A 21,131-nucleotide genomic window follows, 5' to 3' on the forward strand; every position below is an offset into this window, starting at 1 on the left:
ACCGCGTAGCAACCCTTCCGATCACGACATAGCGTAAGCAATGTCAAGCTATGTTTTGGTGTGACACGAATACGAAGCTAAGCTTAACTATGCTAAGCAGCCGTTTAAAGATGAAGAGGTGGCTTTCTTATTGGAAGATGAAGAATTTTTTATTTTTAGAATTTGCTTTACATCGCTCCTACACTGATAGGTCCTATAGCGACGATGGGATAGGAAGCGGCCGCGGCCTTAATTAAGATACAGCCCCAGCATTTGTCTGGTGGGAAAATGGGAAACCAGGGAAAACCATCTTCAGGGTTGCTGGCAGTTTGGTTAGGGCTGCTGGCATTGGGGTTCGAACCTACTACCTCCCGGGTGCAATCTCACAGCTTCGCACCCCTAATCCCACGACCAACTCACCCGGTGGAAGATGAAGAAAGAGAAAGAAACAGAGAGGAGAAGATTCTGTACACATCAAATTGAAAAGAGAATAATTCATGGCGAATTCCATCAACCATTGCGTGCAAATAATGAATTAAAAATTACTTTCGTCTAAAACAGGAACAGTTTCATGAACTTCCCCCTATTAATGAATATGATACAGTGGAACCTCGGATTGCGAGTAACTTGGTGTACGAGTGTTTTGCAAGACGAGCAAATATTTTAAATAAATTGTAACTTGATAAGCGAGTGAGGTTTCGCAATACGAGCGTCACGTGTACGTACGTTTCCACCTCCCCTGTGCCTTTGTTTTCCCCTCCCCCTGCCACTCGCTTTCCTGGGAAAGTGTGTGTAATCATTTCCCGCGCTGGACTTCAGTTGGCGTGCCTCGCTCGCATAGTCAACACCGTACGAGTGTACATGTTTTGTTTCTGTCATCTGTGATATAACTGTTTTGCAACGATGGGCGCTGTGAACGAAAAGAAGGCTAAAAAGGAATTCGGTCGGAAGAAGGAGATGGTTACAGTGGATGTATCTGTTCAATGACAATGCAATGTCACATTTTCGTGAAATAATCAAAAGGAGGCAAAAGCAACAGTCATTGGACAGGTTCCTCTTTAAAGTTGCACGAAAATAAAACATTTCCAATGAACCAACCGATAGCAGTGATTCCGTTAGTGAAATTCGTGCTACACAGTAACTCTTCCCATGCCATCTCTCGTCTCCCTCACACCAACCATGATTCTATTGTAAGGTAAAGTGCAGTTTAATTGTTTTACGTTATATTTTGTTTTAGAAATGTTATGCGAATAAATGTTTTTGTGTTGTGGACGAATCATCCGAGTTTCAATAGTTTTTATGGGAAAAATTGCTTTGATATTCGAGCGATTTGGATTACGAGCATGTTGCCGGAACGAATTATGCTCGCAATCCAAGGTTCCACTGTATTTAAAAAACTGAATATGGAGTACCCAAATATTTGAAAGTAGGGTAAAATGTATGTAAAAGTAATAAATGATACGCACAGTCAATTTCCAAAGTTCCATTTTTTCTTGCCAACTGTAGTCCTTCGCAGTTGTATTTAATAATTTGACAGAAAAATGTATTTTTGTATCTCTTCAATCAGTCTTTCTTCCTTTCACCTGCCCTCCATGTTCATTAACAAACACAAAAACAGTGAAGCAATAAATAACTACTCTATTGAGATAATTTACGAAAGCCACACAGATGCTAGATGCTGGGCAAGAATGTGATTGTGCGCGTGCGCAAAGCCAGTTACAGCTCTGAAAGTCGCGTCTTCGATGATATGTAAAATTTAGCTTGGCATGGCTTCGGTTAGCGTAGCTTAGCATGGCATAGCAGTCTGTGTGTGCCATTCCATAGAATAGCTTTCTGTGCGTGGTGTCTTTACTCGCTTCTGTAAGTTTACGCTCTATCCTATTACTGCCTAACTATCGAAAGTCAGTGATAAAGCTATTGTCGCTCCTTCCTGCTCCAGCGATTTCAACATTTGAAGATACTTGGATACGATCATCATCACTATAACTTTCATTCATATTTAAGCAAATATGAGTGAGACTCAGAACAACCTATACCGGTCATTCGCCTTTAACAGAGGGGATGAAAATATCTTTTGTACAATACTTCATCAACGAGCCTACTACGTTGTCGTAGCAGGGGGAGATGGGATACTCCCATGTGCCGCGTGCCAGCTGGCGTATAGAGGGTCCTAACCGGTATACTGGCGGACTTGGGAGAAATAAAATAGCTTTCGCGGACCAAACACATAACCCCCTGCGGATGGCGAGCGCAGACGAAGAATACACCCACGGTAAGAGGCGACTAAAATGGGGTGACCAAGGCATGCTGAATTTTGAACCACCAGATTATCTGCGATAAGTACCATCGGGCGAGGAACACCATGAGTCGACTTTTCTTGCGATTAGTACCACTTTGTGATGAATATCATCGATCTGTGGGTGGTGTACAGTACCCGTTGTTTAGTATCCACTACTATGATGGAGGCACCCCTCTTTCCAGCTTCGGTTGGAACGCCCTTAGGAGAAAAATGAGGCTACACTCTCTGGAGTATTTCAGCATCTGGTTGTGTACATCATAAGTCTGCATTTTGAGGAACACCACGGGTCTGGGCGTTGCTTGTGATTATTACCCAGTATGTAAGGAACACCACGAGATGGTACGGGTCCCCGCGAATAGTACCCTATGTGAGGAACACCATGGGTTTGCGTTGCCTATGAGTGACGCCATTATGTGAGGAACACCATAGATCTGCGTTATCTGTGCGTAGAATATTACTTGTGAGTAGTACCACGATGTGAGGAACACCGTTAGTCTACGCTACTTCTGATTAGTACAGCTACATGATAAACAACATGGTTCTACTTTACTAGCGATAAGTACCATTATCAGGGGCCGTTGACCTGCATTTTCGACCCCTTAGGACAACAAGCATTATCAGTTCAGGATTGTGCTGTGGAAGTAACCCCTTGGTTAGAATATATCACTGTTTCTGGGAAGGTGGGTCATTACGGATCGGATCGACGGATTGTTTTAAGATCATAATCATTGTTCGTAGTCGTCTTTTTGAATTCTAGTCAGTGAATTGATTTTGAAATTATTTTTAACTTCGAATATTTTGAGTTGGATCCGCTGATTTTTTTTACATATATTCTTCATCATAAAGTTTTTAATTCTGGTCAGTGGATGAATTTTGGAATTTTAAATTGCAAATATATTTCGTGTCATTTCGTATTTTTAGGGGCCAATGGCCTAGATATTAGGCCCCTTTGAACAACAAGCATCATAATCATCATTAATATTTCAGCGTTTCAAAATTAATTTGCATTTCGCTGTAGTACATAGGAAGAAGGCGCCGAATATGCTGCGTTTTTCTTCACCCACTCGTACATTTCCGCTACATGTTACTTAACGTATTTCCTTTACTCCTTCACTTTGTCCTTTGATCTCCAAGCTCTAATACCAAAGAGACCCCTCCAGCAGATGAAGAAGCAGTATAGGATGTGCGAGGCAGTGAAGCTATTTATATGAGTGGAGGAGTGAAATATGATAATGTAAAGACGAAAGGAAGGCAAAAATAAGAACAAAATATGGGAAGTAGAAGAGAGACTACGCTTACAAGCGAATAATAAGACACGCGCCCAACTCGATACTGAAGTCCCATCCCATCTCGTTTATGGCATGAAGCATTATGGAAATTTCTTAACACGGCGCAAGGTGACACGTGTCGTGTGCTCTGAAATGCGTTCCGGAAGTTACAATGTCGTGACTCGTAAGTGTTACCCTTAAGCTATAAATGCAATTAATATGGAAATGAATCGATACTTTTCCTTTACCAAGTTATTTAATTTTCTTACAAATTTTCAGCCGTCAATGCGGATCTAACATGAGATTGATAGTCTGTAAGGCTATTTAATGTTATGATGGTAAAAGCGGTGAAAGGTTTCACCAAGAGGAAATGTCCTTTCACTTTTAACAATCTGTGTTGTACCTTAATTAAGGCCACTGCCTGTTCCTTCCCATTCCTCCACCTTTCCTATTCCATCGTGGATGCGACGAAAAGCAACTATTTAAAAATAATAACAATCTAAGGGATCCTGTTTTCGATTCCCGGCCGCGTCGGGGATTTCGACTTTCGTTGTTTAATTCCGATGGTTCTGGGGTGGGTATGTGTCCTGTCTTTAGCATTACAGCTCATCATCATCCTCACAGACGTGCAGGTCTCCTATTAGGCGTCAACGCGAAGGATCTGCATGAGGCTTCTCCGAAGGCCGCGCTCCGTTATTTATAGTGGAGAGATGGCCTTGGATGAATAAGGTCGAGTGGAACTTTTCAAAGAAGAAAAAATCACTATATGAAGACAAAGTTGGAATTCAAAAGGACAAATTTGGGCAAGTATTCGTTTATAGAAAGAAGACTGGAATAATTTTTCAAGGGACATACTCATTTTCCAAATTCCTTGTAGTTATTTAAGAAAAGACTAGGTAAGTAGGCGAGAGGAAATTTACCACCTGAATGACTACGCTAAAGGCAGACGGCTGATTGATTGACTGACTGATTGATTGATTGATTGATTGATTGATTGATTGATTGATTGATTCATTGATTGATTGATTGATTGATTGATTGATTGATTGATTGATTGATTGATTGATTGATTGATTGATTGATTGATTGATTGTTGCACTAATACAGTTAAGTAAGACCTTATGATGTATGTATGTCTGTCGGGTATTCAGCCCGAAGGCTGGTTGGATCCTCAACAGGTTCACCATTAGCTGTCATAGATGGCCTAGGTGTCACTGAAGAGGCGTACTAGGGAAATGAGGAGTGAGGTAGTTTCCCATTGCTTTCCTCACTGAGCCAGAAGTTGCTATTGCACATCAGTCTGCTAAGCCCACTGAAATGCATGCACCAACCGACCCTATGAGTGACATTTTCACACCATTCAAACAGGGACTGGCTGCATAAGGAATGGCATTACTAGCATTACTCATACCTCAGCCACTTTCATATTGTCAAAGCCAAGGATAAGACTGAGACAGGAAAATGAAAGTAACAATTTTATTCTAGCCCATACCAGAAGACATAGTGCACTGTAAACACTACATCTTGCCAGCAAAGGCCTAACCTTATGATATCAAAGGGCAAGGATTGAGAAGGTAGTGGCCGGGTTTTTAATTAAGATCAGGTATACCAAACTATACGAAAATTATGAGGCAATAGGATTATTTGGAGTCTGGTATATTCAACGATATTAGGTTGAGGAAAGCAATGGAAAACTACTTCACTTTTCTTTAGCCTTGTACCCTCATTATGGCCCGCCATTGTCTTTTTGAGATTTTCCTATAACACATATCCATATTTGAGGCTGAAGATATAACAGACAGGTTAAACGATATTTGCAAAACATACAATAATTATTAAAAACGGTTGATAATACCACCCTTGTGTTTTCATTGTGCAATTTTCTCTTGTTTTTACGTTTGATGGTTATCATCACATAGATGTCCGACTCGTTGGCTAAATGGTCAGCGTACTGGCCTTCGATTCAGAGCTTCCCGGGTTCGATTCCCGGCCGCGTCGGGCATTTTAACATTTATTGGTTAATTCCAATGGCCGGGGGGGTTGGGTGTTTGTGCTGTCCCCGCAACTCCCACACCACACTAACACGCAGTTACCTACACATGGCAGACGTCGCCCACCCTCATCGGAGGGTCTGCCTTACAAGGCTGCACTCGGCTAGAAATAGCCACACGAAATTATTATTACTATTATTATTATTATTATTATTATTATTATTATTATTATTATTATCACGTAGATGCTACGAAGAAAAACCGTATGTAAGTAACTCTATCTCAGAACCCAGTCAATTCGAAATAAGAAACAAATAGGCCACAACAGAGGTGGGCATTCGCTGACGGTAATTTTCTTGTCAAAGGGAAAGCGTACTTTTATTTATAGCGGTCACACGATTTCAGTGAAAACTCGTCCCTTACTCTAACATTACAGTACGTCTCAGTCCTTCAGAAGCAATCAAACATCAGTCTACCTGATCGCCTTTCCTCTCATTGCTGCTGCACCAAGAACAATTACTCCAGAAAATGACAGCTTCATTCAGAAAAATTGGTGATCAGTGGAGAAATTTGCGACTTTGTGAAATTCCAGAAGAACTAAAAAAATCACGGAAGCAGATTTTGCAGTGGTATGAAATACATACGAGTGTGACGTTATTGGAGATAATTTATTTACAGAACTCATGGCATTCGCATGGAATCTGTCACCTACGAGATAGTTCTAAATGCAGATCAATGGTGACTGATTGATTATCCGTATTTGATTTAACTTGGAAACCAAGTGAAGTCTCGTATTGAGGCGGTAATGGTGCACTAGATACACTCGGAATGACGTGGGTTCGATATTCCGCCTTCATCATCCTCATCATCATCATCCTCATCATCATCATCATCATCATCATCTTCATCATCAGCCTGTAGACGTCCACTACTTCCACACCGTCCTCCACTGGGCAGTCTATCCTGTTTCTCCCGGTGTGACGTTGGATGACGCCTTGCTTCTCCGTGACTTTCAGGGTATCTTTTTTTTGACAATTTGCTTTACGTCGCGCCGGTGCAGATAAGTCTTATGGCGACGATGGGACAGGAAATGGCGAGGAGTGGAAAGGAAGTTGTTGTGTTGATTGAGTCATCAGTCCACAGACTGGTTTGATGCAGCTCTCCATGCCACCCTATCCTGTGCTAATCTTTTCATTTCTACGTAACTATTGCATCCTACATCTGCTCTAATCTGTTTGTCATATTCATACCTTGGTCTACCCCTACCCTTCTTACCACCTACACTTCCTTCAAAACCAACTGAACTAGTCCTGGGTGTCTTAAGATGTGTCCTATCATTCTACCTCTTCTTCTCGTCAAATTTAGCCAAATCGATCTCCTCTCACCAATTCGATTCAGTATCTCTTCATCCGTGATTCGATCTATCCATCTCACCTTCAGCATTCTTCTGTAACACCACATTTCAAAAGCTTCTATTCTCTTTCTTTCTGAGCTAGTTATCGCCCATGTTTCACTTCCATACAATGCCACGCTCCACACGAAAGTCTTCAAAAACATCTTTCTAATTCCGATATCAATGTTTGAAGTGAGCAAATTTCTTTTCTTAAGAAAGCTCTTCCTTGCTTGTGCTAGTCTGCATTTTATGTCCTCCTTACTTCTGCCATCGTTAGTTATTTTACTACCCAAGTAACAATATTCATCTACTTCCTTTAAGACTTCGTTTCCTAATCTAATATTTCCTACATCACCTGCCTTCGTTCGACTGCACTTCATTACTTTTGTTTTGGACTTATTTATTTTCATCTTGTACTCCTTACCCAAGACTTCATCCATACCATTCAGCAACTTCTCGAGATCTTCTGCAGTCTCAGATAAAATAACAATATCATCGGCAAATCTCAAGGTTTTGATTTCTTCTCCTTGGACTGTGATTCCCTTTCCAAATTTCTCTTTGATTTCCTTTATGTAAACATTGAAAAGGAGAGGGGACAAACTGCAGACTTGCCTCACTCCTTTCTGGATTGCTGCTTCTTTTTCAAAGCCCTCGATTCTTATCACTGCAGACTGATTTTTATACAGATTGTAGATAATTCTTCGTTCTCGGTATCTGATCCCTATCATCTTCAGAATCATAAATAGCTTGGTCCAATCAGCATTATCGAATGCCTTTTCTAGATCTACAAATGCCATGTACGTGGGCTTGTCCTTCTTCATTCGATCCTCTGAGATCAGACGTAAAGTCAGGATTGCTTCACGTGTTCCTACATTTCTTCTGAAGCCAAACTGATCTTCTCCCAACTCAGCTTCAACTTGTTTTTCCATTCTTCTGTAAAAAATACGTGTTAAAATTTTGCAGGCATGAGATACTAAACTAATGGTGCGGTAGTTTTTACACCTGTCAGTACCGGCTTTCTTGGGAATAGGTAAAACAACATTCTGCCGAAAATCGGATGGGACTTCTCCTGTCTCATACATCTTGCACACTAAATGAAATAACTTTGCCATGCTGGTTTCTCCTAAGGCAGTCAGTAATTCAGAGGGAATATCATCAATTCCAGGTGCCTTGTTCCTATTTAGGTCACTCACAGCTCTGTCAAACTCTGACCTCAAAACTGGGTCTCCCATTTCATCAGCATCAACAGCCTCTTCATGTTCCAGAACCAAATTATCTACATCTTTACATTGATACAACTATTGGATATGCTCCTGCCATCTTTCTGCTTTGTGTTCTTTCAATAGAAGTGGCTTTCCATCGGAGCTCTTAATATTCATGCACCTAGATTTCCTTTCTCCAAATGTTTCCTTGATTTTCCTGTATGCAGCATCTACCTTTCCCAGGACCATACAGCCTTCGATATCCTTGCACTTCTCCTTCAGCCATTCTTCCTTAGCTACCTTGCACTTTCTATCCCCTTGATTTTTTAATCGACTGTATTCTTTTCTGCCCTCTTCATTTCTAGCATTCTTGTATTTTCGTCGTTCATCAATCAGGTCTAGTATTTCCTGAGTCATCCACTGATTCTTAGTTGATCTTTTCTTCCTTCCTAACATTTCTTCAGCAGCCCTACTGACTTCATTTTTCATGACTCTCCACTCTTCCTCTATAGTGTTTCCTTCAGCCTTTTCATTTAGTCCTTGTGCAACATGTTCATTGAATCAATCCTTCACACTCTTTTCTTTCAACTTGTCTAGATCCCATCTTTTTGCATTCTTTCCTTTCTTCAATTTCTTCAACTTCAGATGGCATTTCATGACCAACAAGTTGTGGTCAGAGTCCACGTCTGCTCCTGGGAAAGTTTTGCAATCCAACACCTGGTTTCTGAATCTCTGCCTAATCATAATGAAGTCTATTTGATACCTTCCAGTGTCTCCAGGTCTCGTCCACGTATACAACCGTCGTTTGTGGTGTTTGAACCAAGTATTGGCAAGGACTAAATTATGATCCGTGCAGAATTCAACCAGCCGACTTCCTCTTTCGTTCCTTTGTCCCAATCCAAATTCTCCTACTGTACTACCTTCTCTTCCTTGGCCTACCATTGCATTCTAGTCTCCCATAACAATTAGATTCTCATCACCTTTTACATATTGTATTAAATCTTCTATCTCCTCATATATTCTTTCAATTTCTTCATCATCCGCTGAACTAGTAGGCATATAGACCTGCACTATTGTGGTGGGCATTGGTTTGGTGTCTATCTTGTCTATCTTTCACTATGCTGGTCGTAGTAGCTTACCCGCTGCCCTACTTTCTTATTCATTATTAAACCAACTCCTGCATTTCCCCTGTTTGATTTCGTGTTGATAATTCGGTAGTCGCCTGACCTAAAATCCTGTTCTTCCTGCCAACGTACTTCACTTATACCAACTACATCTAACTTCAGCCTATCCATCTCCCTTTCCAGATTCTCTAACCTACCACAACGATTCAAACTTCTAACATTCCACGCTCCGACTCGCAGAATGTCAGTATCCATCTTCCTGATGATCGCCCCCTCTCGTGTAGTCCCCACCCGGAGATCCGAATGGGGGACTAGTTTACCTCCGGAATATTTTACCCGGGAGGAAGCCATCATCAGTACATCATTCATACAGAGAGAGCTGCATGTCGTCGGGAGGTAGTTACGGCTTTAGTTTCCCGTTGCTTTCAGCGTGTAGCAGTATCAACACAGCTAAGCTATGTTGAGTATTATTACAAGGCCGTATCAGTCAATCATCTAGACTGCCGCCCTTGCAACTACCGAAAGGCTGCTACCCCCCTGTCGATGAACCATTCGTTAGTCTGGTCTCTCAACAGATACCCATCCGATATGGTTGCACCTGCGGCTCGGCTATCTGCATCATTGGGACACGCAAGCCTCCCCACCGCGGCAAGGTCACATGGTTCGCAGAGGAGGGAAAGGAAGTTACCGTGGCATTTAATTAAAGTACAGCCCCAGCATTTGCCTGGTGTGAAATTGGGAAATCACGGAAAACCATCATCAGGGCTGCCGACAGTGGAGTTCGAACCCACAATCTCCCGAATGCAAGCTAATAGCTATGTAAACCAAACCGCACAGACACTTGCTCGGTGGGATATCCTCTGTACCAGAGCTCTGAATTACTTCAGGTTACTTCTGGCTACACGACGCACGCCTCCCCACTCGCTCCACCTCATCTGTGATTCCTGCCCTCCTGATCTCATTATTCTGGAGTCGGTCTCGTAAGTTGATCGGTCGCTCCATCGTTCGCTGGCAGACACAGTCTCTTAGCCCTTTTCGTTGTGACAGCCGCAGTTTCTAGCTCATAGCTTCCGACAAGTTGCACGCACAAGTTATGGACCTTGCTCTTGAGGGTCATAGGAAATTTTGATTGTCGGAGGAGGTACCTGAGTTTACCGAAGGCCGCCGAGGTCAAGCCGAGTCTTTAGGTTGTCCTGCCTAAGACTGACATTGTGCCTCAAGTAAACATACTCATCAACTTTCTCAAGTATCCCGGGCTGAGTGGCGCGGAGGTTTGAGGCGCTGGGCTTCTGATCCCAGCTTAGCAGGTTTGATCCTGGCTCAGTCCTGTGGTATTTGAAGGTGGTCAAATAAGTCAGCCTCGTGTCGGTAGATTTACTGGTAAGCAAACGAACTCCCGCGGGACAAAATTACTGCGCCTCGGGGTCTCCGAAGTCCGCCAAAAATGTAGCTATTCGGACGTAAACATAATAACATTATTATTTTCTCAAGTACGTTTTTGTCGATGGTAACGTGAGTGTTGTTCGGGCTTATAGTGTTCTGCAGGCTTATCTTCAGTCCTATAGTTTGGGAGGCTTTTGGAAGTTTCGCAGCATTGTTTAACGTTCACTAGCATCATTACCGGAGAGGAAAATATTATCACCGTAGCGATGGTGGTCAGAAAGTCGAAAGATTTCCACTTATGTATAACTACGTGGTCCTGAAGTTCACTCAACCTACAACACAAATGAGTACCACGTAAATTCCTGGGGGTAAAGTGGTCTAGCCTAGAGTTAATCACTCTGATGCGAGAAATCCAGCGCTTTACTGCCTTGAGCCATTATTTTCGGCCATAAATACAAGGTTAATTCTATTTAAGGGACCAGAGCAAAGGCAACGATATAAAGCGACGTGTTACTTGATATGATACAGAACTAATAATAGTAACAACACGTCTAGGTTATGGCGAAGAAACAGAATTTATATAACCACACTAACGCAAGAAGGCGATGAGCAAGGCACCACATAATCCAGAGGCCATGGAAAATCAAAGAGTGTTTAATAATACTATTTCGCGAGATAACATATCTTTAAAGGTAAAGGTTAATCTAGGAAAAGGGACCGGACAATACTGAGCATGGAAAAGAAATTATATTCTGATGAAAACACGAGACCTTACCCTCTCAATTTATACATTAATAGAAATCTAGAAACGTGTGAAATGACTAGCTTATAAACTGAATATTTTTATAACCCCAAGCTGCATTCAAGACAATTTACTGATGACTCGCAATCACAATACATAAAAAATAACAAGCCATTTGAATAAAAATATTTAAAAGGTAGGAATCCATTAAACGAAAATAGACGTTTTAAAGCTAGGACAAACAAAAACTATCGATTACAATAAACCCTGAACATGACTATAAGGGCCAAAGAGATCTACCAAAACGAAATACATGTACAATATATTCACGAAAAAAGGAAGAGATAATACCACAAATGTCTCTTGCCCCGCTTTACTTTCGCTAAACTCGAGAATTCATATTTGAAACACCACCAAACTTAGAAAACTAGCTACGTTTCAAAAGAAAGTTTCGGGCTGACCACATTGAAACCCCGCTTATCTACGATTTATACCCCTGCAGATATATAAGCAAAGCCGATCATCAACTACTGCACACGATGTAACGAGCAATTCACATCTCTGAGAACAATGTCTTTAAAGGTCGTAACAAGAATAGTCACATTTGTTTGGAAACAAACGTGCGACCCTGCTGTCAAGAATTAACCAACTCACCCCGAGTTAGCTTCAAAAGGATTTCTGCCACCGTAGCTGTTACTAAAGTAGTTTAAGGCATGACAAAAGTTTGGAAATGGTGTTCTGAATTAACTTAAATGGGTTTGACCCCAAGCAATCGCACTCTCTACTTCTGTCAAGTGACGTGAAGTACATGAGTGAATTAAAAACGATCACCTGAAAAAAACCACCTTAGCAAAAATAAATAAATAAATAAATAAATAAATAAATAAATAAATAAATAAATAAATAAATAAATAAATAAATAAATAAATAAAAAGCAGGTCCGATGTCGTGGCGGCATTAAAGATACTGAAGAGTGAATTTTCATTATTGCGATCAAAGTCTCCCTTGTTAGCAGATTAAGATATGCCGTCTGCCGCTTCTCCTCACTGATACAGCGCAAGGTTGAGGTTATACATGGTTTGCCTGAACACGTCACCACAGACTGCTGCAACCATACGTCAAACACAACTTTTAGATTCTTCCACCGCCAGGTGGAAGGCGAAATTATCACCTTAGGAGATTGTTCCAGAAGACGGTAGATCGCTGGATGCAAAAAGTGAACGCTCAATTTCAGTTTCAGGTTGGTAACAGGATGGGCAGGAGAATTTCCAGATGAATGTACCAATGATCGTTTCGCCCAGCGAGAGGTGTGTGGTGCATGCAGTGAGGATGGTCGTTACTCAGGCCAGCCACCTTATCCCAGGCTATGGAAAAAAGGAACTTTTTAATGTACCTTACATTTCTCCAGGCTTTGAGCACTAGTTTACAATTCCGCTCTCTCTTTAAAGGAATTGCCACGTGGTGAAAATGTACTTGTTTGAGGCGAGCTATACAAAAAGAACTTATATTTAATGAGGTGAAACCTTAACTGGCAACTCTCATTCCAGCTCGTGACACACCATAACCTCATTAATTATTTAGGACGCTGAGTGTGGTTAGGCTTGGTAAACTGAATTTTATATGAATGAAGGAAAATTTCTTAAGAAATTCTACCCCAATCACGAGGATGTAGAATTATATGAGCTGAGGTTTCAATAGATTTTCCGCCGCATTGCCTCGCAGACAGAGGAAATGTTTCCTTGCTCACGGCCATATTATATATCTGTGCTTTCATTTGTCTTGGGGAAGAAGAAAGGGAGACAGAGTTATTATATATTTAACAGAATAGAGCCGCCATCGTTAGAGGCTCTAACAATAGAGTGTGTGCTCTGCGTGTCCTTTGTGGCCGGCCAACGTGAAACCGAAATTTAGCCAATTTCTTTAACTGAAAAAAAGGGCGAGAAGAACGAATTCCACTTCAAGGGATTTCTTATGAAAGAGAAAAACCGAACATAATATGTGACCGTTAGAAAGCATGGCCTGAGGGCGGATCCTATCGTTCTTCAGGAGGGAGATGTGCATTTCTGAGATTTTCTCGATCGAACGAGTTGGCCGTGCGATTAGAGGTTAGTGAGTTCCATCCCCAATGTTGGCAGGCCTGAGGATGGTTTTACGCAGTTTTCCATTGCAATCTGTGGTGTTGGGAAGACAACAAAAAAAGGACAGAGATGCTCGACTAAAGCGGTATGTTCCGAACTGTCAGTGGAGAGGTGGCATGAAATGACATTAGCAGAGGATAAAGCCTAAATTGGGTTTTTAAAAGTGGAAAAGTTCAAAAGATGAATATAAAGTTGAACTTATTTTCTGTCTTTCTCTTACACTCATTTAATACAATATCAAAATATTACTGATTGTCTTTGTTAACTCTTACAAAACAGCTTTATATTAATATTTGCATTACTTTTCATATTGTGTGGTTTCGTGTAGGATAAAACACTAATGCCCTAATTTCGTTACTAATAAAGACATCTAATACTACTAAACTAAGTCAAGCCAAACCAAACTCCATGGTGCAACAGCCCTGGAGGGCCTTGGCCTACCAAGCGACCGCTGCTCAGCTTGAAGGCCTGCAGATTACCAAATGTCCTTTTGTCGGCCAGACGAATCCTCTCAGCCGTTATCCTTTGCTTTCTAGACCGAGGACGCTATCTCGCTGTCAGATAGCTCCTCAATTGTAATCACGTAGGCTCAGAAGCCTGATCTGGGCGACAATCGAGCCCAGCATCTCCGTGTAAGTGGAAGGCACACTAGCTGCCACCCCCGGAGGCCCGGGTGCGAGTCCCGGCTCTGCCACAAAATTTTAAAAGTGGTACGAGGGCTGGAACAGGGTCCAGTCAGCCTCGGTAGGTCAACTGAGTAGAGGTGGGTTTGATTCCCACCCCAGCAATCCACGAAGTAGTTTTCCGTGGTTTCCCACACTTCCTCCAGGCAAATGCTGGGATGATACCTAACTTAAGGGCACGGCCGCTTCCTCCCCCCTTCCTTGTCTGTCCTTTCCAATCTTCCCGACCCTCCGCAAGGCCCCTGTTCAGCATAACAGGTGAGGCCTCCTAGGAGAGGTACTGGTCCTCTCCCCAGTTGTATACCTCGACCCAATGTCTCAAGCTCCAAGACACTGCCATTGAGGCGGTAGAGATGGGATTCCTCGCTGAGTCAGAGGGATGAACCAACCCTGGAGGGTAAACCGACTAAGGAGAATAAGAATAAGAAGTGTAAATGAGGAGATGCATATTAAGAAGCACATTAACGTCCAGTCCCGAACCAGAGGTGCGGCTAAACTGCCCGGCGTGACAAGAATCAAACCCGGTACTTTCTGAACCGCAGCAAGTACCATGAATATTCATCCAAAAAGAAAGAATTTTTTACTCATAATCTTCAGTTAAATAAACTATCGTGAGAAAATTTAAACGACTGAAAAAGGAAAGAACACTTCAAATTTTCTGTACGAATTCCAACAACGGATCAAACGGAATTTGGACCAGTATTGGAATCCGGCAAGTTTAGTATCCAGCCTCATGATAGTATTCAAGGCTTCTTGAACGGTACCGGGCGAGTTGGCCGTGCGGTTAGAGGCGCACAGCTGTTAGCTTACATCCGGGAGATAGTGGATTCGATCCTCACTGTCGGCAGCCTTGAAGATGGTTTTCCGTGGTTTCCAATTTTCACACCTGGCAAATGCTTGGGCTGTACCTTAATTGTTAAGGCCACGGCCGATTACTTCCCACTCCTAGGCCTTTCTTATCCCATCGTCGCCATAAGATCTATCTGAGTCAGTGTGACGTAAAACAAATTGTATTTAAAAAAATCTTGAACGGACAGGAAACAAAAGGAGGAAAGGGGTAGACATGAATTTTGAAAACGAGTGTAATTTTGATAGAGTAGCATGACTTAGGTAGTGGGTTTTGTAATATCCCAAGTTCTTAAAGCAAGAAGTAAACTCCAAAATTTCTGAATATTTAAGTTTACAAATTAACCATGTTGGAACTCAGCAACTTTGTCATTGTGATATAAACATTTTTTCGGTATATTGAAAAAGGTACGAAGAAGTAAAGTTCCTGCTCTGGTGTCCTGTTCAAACTGTCATGTCCAGTCGACGCCAGAACTACAAGACCGAAAGGGGAACTTCTCAGCCGCAGAAGCTGCATGACGTACTGGAGATGACACTTGGCTCATGTCCAGCCCCAAGATCTGCAGCTAATTGCTCTGTTTCCTTGCCGAGCCATACGTTCGGACGGAAGAAAATACAAGCTTGATTATGAAGCTTGTTCGATCAATGAATAATTCCATCAGCATAAACTCTGGGCAGGGAGCAGTCGAACAGCAGTGATATCAGTGTTAGCTTAGCCGGGCTGAGTGGCTCAGACGGTTGAGGCGCTGGCCTTTTGAGTCCAACCCGGAGAGTCGATCCTGGCTCAGTCCGGTGGTACTTCAAGGTGCTCAAATACGTTAGCCTCGTATCGGTAGATTTATTGGCATGCAAAAGAACACCTAAGGAAGAAAATTCCGACATTTCAGCTTCTCCGAAAGCCGTCAAAAGTTGTTAGTGGACCGTAAAAACAATATCATTAATATTGTTTTATTAGCTTAATGCTAAATGATGTTGGAAATAACGTCATTTTAAGTTTCAGAACCATAAATAATAATAATAATAATAATAATAATAATAATAATAATAATAGTACCGTATTTACGCGAATAATCCTCGCCACCGAATAATCCCCGCACCCTAACTTTAAGAAGGCTGATTTTGAAAAAAAAAATTCCGACATTGACTCAAATAAAACACGCACCCCAATTTCGTGCCTCAATTTTTTTTTAAATATGCGGGTATTATTCGCGTAAATAAGTTAATAATCAGGAAGAACACTTATTGAGGATGGACAGTAAGAGACTAACGAAGAGAATCTTTGAATTCCTCAGGAAGAGGAAGACAAAGCTGGAAAGGTTTCGAGAAGTGAGGTTGGGCATGACTGAGATGGGGGGTCGGAAGATTACATCATGGACAGAAATCAATTTAGACAATTCGTCAGCAAGTTCCGCGCTTTCCAGGTGACTGGGGAAATAGTAGTGAGGAAAGGGAGATCCTGTACAATAGAAGGAAGTAGGAAAAAGATACTGGCAGAGACTGCAGGCAGAGAAGGCTAAAAATACCGAAAATGTTGTCAAACGCCGTGAATAGACAGGAAGAAAAACATTAGTATATTAGAAATGTTAATAAAACGAAAGATCTGGAAAATAATAGAAAAATTCTCGGTCCTGTCAAAGGAAATGTTGAGTTCAGCAGATATCATCACCAGCTATGCACGCCCATGCACCTGATCTGAATGTGGACGAGGAGATAAGAAAAGGAAGGGAATCTGGTTCAGTGAACTGAAGGGGGGAACTGTAAGTAGTGAATATCACACACATATTATATACTACATTTTTAACAGCTTAACATCGCACTAACTCGAATTAGCTCGCATATATCCGTATAAAGCGAAGTGTTACAATGCACAGCCAGTTCATTTACAAAATCGAATTAACGGTTATTCATGTTTCATTTTTCAGTAAATTTGTCCACTTCCATGTTTCTGATAGTATTATGTTTCTATCTCTGCGAAATAATAATTGCTGGAAGAATGAGGAAAACAAAGGAAGGAAGGAAGGAAGGAAGGAAGGAAGGAAGGAAGGAAAGAAGGAAGGAAGGGAGACAGAAAAGGAGAGTAATACAATAAAGAGGTAATGGAAGGAAGGAAGGAAGGAAGGAAGGAAGGAAGGAAGGAAGGAAGGAAGGAAAGATTATCAGTTATAAAGAAAAGCAACTAGAAGTAAAGGGGGATGGGAAAGAATAATCAGGGAGAAAGGGGAAGAGAAGAGAGAAAGGGACATTAGAAAATAGCAAGAGAGGTAATAACAACCTAAGAGAACCTAGGGGAGAAAATGAGAAGAAAAGTAAGGAGGGAGGATGTGAGAGAAGAGAAAAGGAAAGGAGGTTAGCAGGGAATTAAGAAAAATAGTGAAGAATGAAGAAGGTGAGTCGGAAGGAAGGAATTGAGAACTAAACGAAGGGAAGAACAAAGAAATGAAGAATAATGTAAGGAGGACAGAAGAAAGAAGTAAGGAAGCATCCACTTGCGAAAAGAAGAAGGCAGAGTAATCATTGTTTCACTTCGCCTCGAACACTAATGGCGGGAAGGGGAGAACTAAAGACATCTCAACATTTTATTTCTCCAACGTAATGCCATTAATTCAAATCAATAATCACTACATTTTTCACTTCTGTACTTGAAAGGACCTAGTGTGATACATACGAGCCATCTCTCCAACAGCTGTCATCAGCAGGGCGCCATATTCGAGAGATGTGCCAATATATCGCACTGGACGAATTCCTTCTAGAGAAGTGTTCACACACTGCCATCATCATTTGTCGGTTATCTCTGACTCGTATGAGTTGTCGTTCGGACACTCCTAAAATCTCAATAATCATAATCTGGAAAGTTAAGTTTTTAGGTGATATTTCTGATTTTTTTTTTACATTAAGACAGGTGCCAGAGAAGGAGACGGGTTATCTCTGTTATTATTCAATCTTTTGCTAGATAATGTAACCCAAACCTGGAAAAAGGAAACAAAGGAGTAATATCGTCTAGCTAGCTAACCAAAAAATTCACATCACATGTTTGAACTTCACAGATGATCCCAATTCTATCCAACGCAAGAAGCAATTCAGTCCCTGGAAAACTGCATGCAGTTGTATCTAAAACTTAACTCCAAATCTCATAGGCCTGTGAGAAAACACGATATATGGAAGGGTGTTCTCAGTATTAGAAAAACAACCTCTGGTAACTCAGTTTGGCAAAATCCCTCTGGTAAATAATTTCAAATACTTAGGGGAAATCATACAACCATCCGGATTAAATCGCGAAGCAAACAGAGAGAGAAATTCTCAGTTACAAAAATCCTACAGAATCACATGGAATAGGTACAACAAACAATCAATATCTCGGAACGCTGAATTAAAACACTGTAACACTGCAATTAAGCCTGAAGTAGTATACGCATCAGGAAACTTGACCGTTGGAAGCAGATCAATAACTAAAATTTTAGCAAGAAAAGAAAATTCTTAGGATGGAAATGAGCTCTCCTGAATTATATCAGCATTCTGAGAAAATATCGGACACTATTACAAGAGAATATTGAAATTTCATGCTCATATTCAAAGAATAGATAATGAAGGTCGTATTAAAAAGATATTTACATTACGCTTTGTCACTAAAAGTCAAGAATAATTGGATAATTAAAATTGAAAAAAGACCTTCAAGAAAGCAGCGTAACAGGTGAAATTATATGGGACAAGCTTAGCTTTAGAACATCGGGGAACAAACATCATTTTGCTGAAAACCGAAGATGAGAATCACCACTGCTTGGGCGGAAGAACGGAAGAAAAAACACAGCGAGAGGATAAAGAGGTTCTGGGAAGAGAAAAAAGCAAATTCACCTCCTGAATAACTTCAATCGCGCTCCTTATTTGAGCACAACGTTCTGGAGAAATAATAATAATAATAATAATAATAATAATAATAATAATAATAATAATAATAATGTCCGCCTCTGTGTTGTAGTGGTTAATGTGGTTAGCTGCCACTCCCAGGAGGTCCGGGTTCGATTCCAGGCTCTGCCACGAAATTTGAAAAGCGGCACGTGGGCTGGAATAGGGTCCTTTCAACCTTGGGTTGTCAACTGAGTAGAGAGGGTTCGATTCCAACCTTAGCCATCATCGAAGTGGTTTTCCGTTTTCTCCCACTTCTCCTCCAGGCAAATGCCGGAATTGTACCTAAGTTAAGGCCACGCCGCTTCCTTTCCTCTTCCTTGTCTATCCCTTCCCCCACCCTGTCTAGCATAGTAGGTGAGGCCGCCTGAGCGAGTTACTTGTTCTCCCCCCGGTTGTATCCCAGGACACTGCCCTTGAGGCGGTAGAGGTGGGATCCCTCGTTGATTCCGAGGGAAAAAACAAACCCTAGATGGTAAACCAATTAAGAAAGAAAGAATGAAAGAGAAAGAGAAAGAAAGAAAGAAAGAAAGAAAGAAAGAAAGAAAGAAAGAAAGAAATAATAATAAAATACTAATATCGTATGGCCTGAGCTACCTTGTGCAAACACTTCGTTTTGACAGCATTTAGGGTGTCTGCATCTCAAATTCCAAGTACCGATTTTCTGTGCCAGATGGGAGAAAATGGATCTATGTGTCGGCAGATATATTTTACATGCCAACATCGTACGACATAGAGTGCTGAATGGACATTTCTTTACCATATTTGAAAAATTTTAGTATCTCTGCCGGGTTTATCGCATATCAGACACCGCTCAGTTTATGCGTCAGGAATTGCAGTCTGTAAGGACTTGCCAGTTACTGCTGACGGGAACCTTCATTTGAATGTCTTGACATAATCATCTTCTTCTGGAAGATTGAGACCCCGCATCCTCTTGATGCATTACACTTCACCGACTAGTATAAATTAATCTTAATGAGTAAAGTGCCTGTAATGTCCTAACACACCCATCATAGGGGCTCTGAAGACTGCTGCACATCTATTGTTCTCTCATTTACTTCATGAAGGCAATTCCAGCAGCCTTCGAGCACAATCAGTGTACGTACCAATGCAGACTGTTAATGACCTCGTAGTTTCATTAGCTTCTCCAGGATTTTAAAAAATGATATTGTTCGTGGCGTCGACCACCGCAGATCTATTGCCACTACCTTCACCTTATGATAGGAACCTGCGTGTAAGTGTAATTGCGGAAGTGTGCAGTGTTGAATGTGAGGAAAGAAACGTTAAGGACGACACAAACGCCCAGTCCCCAGGCCAGGGATATTCATCATTTACAATTAAAAACCCCTGACCCGGGGCCGCCGGGTGACAGGCGGACGCGTTGCCCCCCTACAGCGTGAGGCCGGACTTCTCCAGGATTACAGATTCCTCTTAGTTTATCAGCCTGAAGGCTGACTGGATTCTCAAATAGCACCATCAAAATTTATGTGGTTGTGAGGAATTCGCAAAAACCGACGTTAGTGTAAAACGGAGGTGTACTAGGCAAGACGAGGAGTGAGATAGTTTACCATTGCTCTCCTCAATGGATCAGAAAGTAGAATTGCAACATGACTGACGATATAATCATCATCATCACCTTCATCATCATCATCACCATCATAATCATCATCAACCACTATCTGCATTTAGTGCAGTCGCCCTGGTGGCAGATTCCCTATCAGTTGTTCACTCAGTCTTTCTTAAACGTTTTCAAACTGTCGGCAGCCCTGAAGATGGTTTACCGTGGTTTCCCATTTTCAAACCAGGTAAACGCTGTACCTCAATTAAGGCCACGGCTGATTTAGTCCCACTCCTTTCCCTTTCCCATCACATCGTCGCCATAAGACTTATTAGTTTCGGGGCGGGGTAAGGTTTTCAAATAAGCTGGAAACTTATCAAGCATCTAGTTTTGTAACTATCCCATTCCATATTTTGTCTTCTTATGGAATAATATTTTACCCAATTTTTCTTATTGAATCCCGAATTTATTATCATATTATTATCTCACTTCTTGAAACTTCATTCAGGATTATTCGTCTACTAATATTGTTCCACGCCATTTCTCCACTGACAGCTCGAACATACCGCTTAGTGGAACAGCTTATCTGCTTACTCCCAGCCCAAAAATTGCAATATTTTCATAA

The sequence above is a fragment of the Anabrus simplex genome, chromosome 6 (assembly GCF_040414725.1).
Source record: "Anabrus simplex isolate iqAnaSimp1 chromosome 6, ASM4041472v1, whole genome shotgun sequence".
In the NCBI taxonomy this organism is placed as follows: domain Eukaryota; kingdom Metazoa; phylum Arthropoda; class Insecta; order Orthoptera; family Tettigoniidae; genus Anabrus; species Anabrus simplex.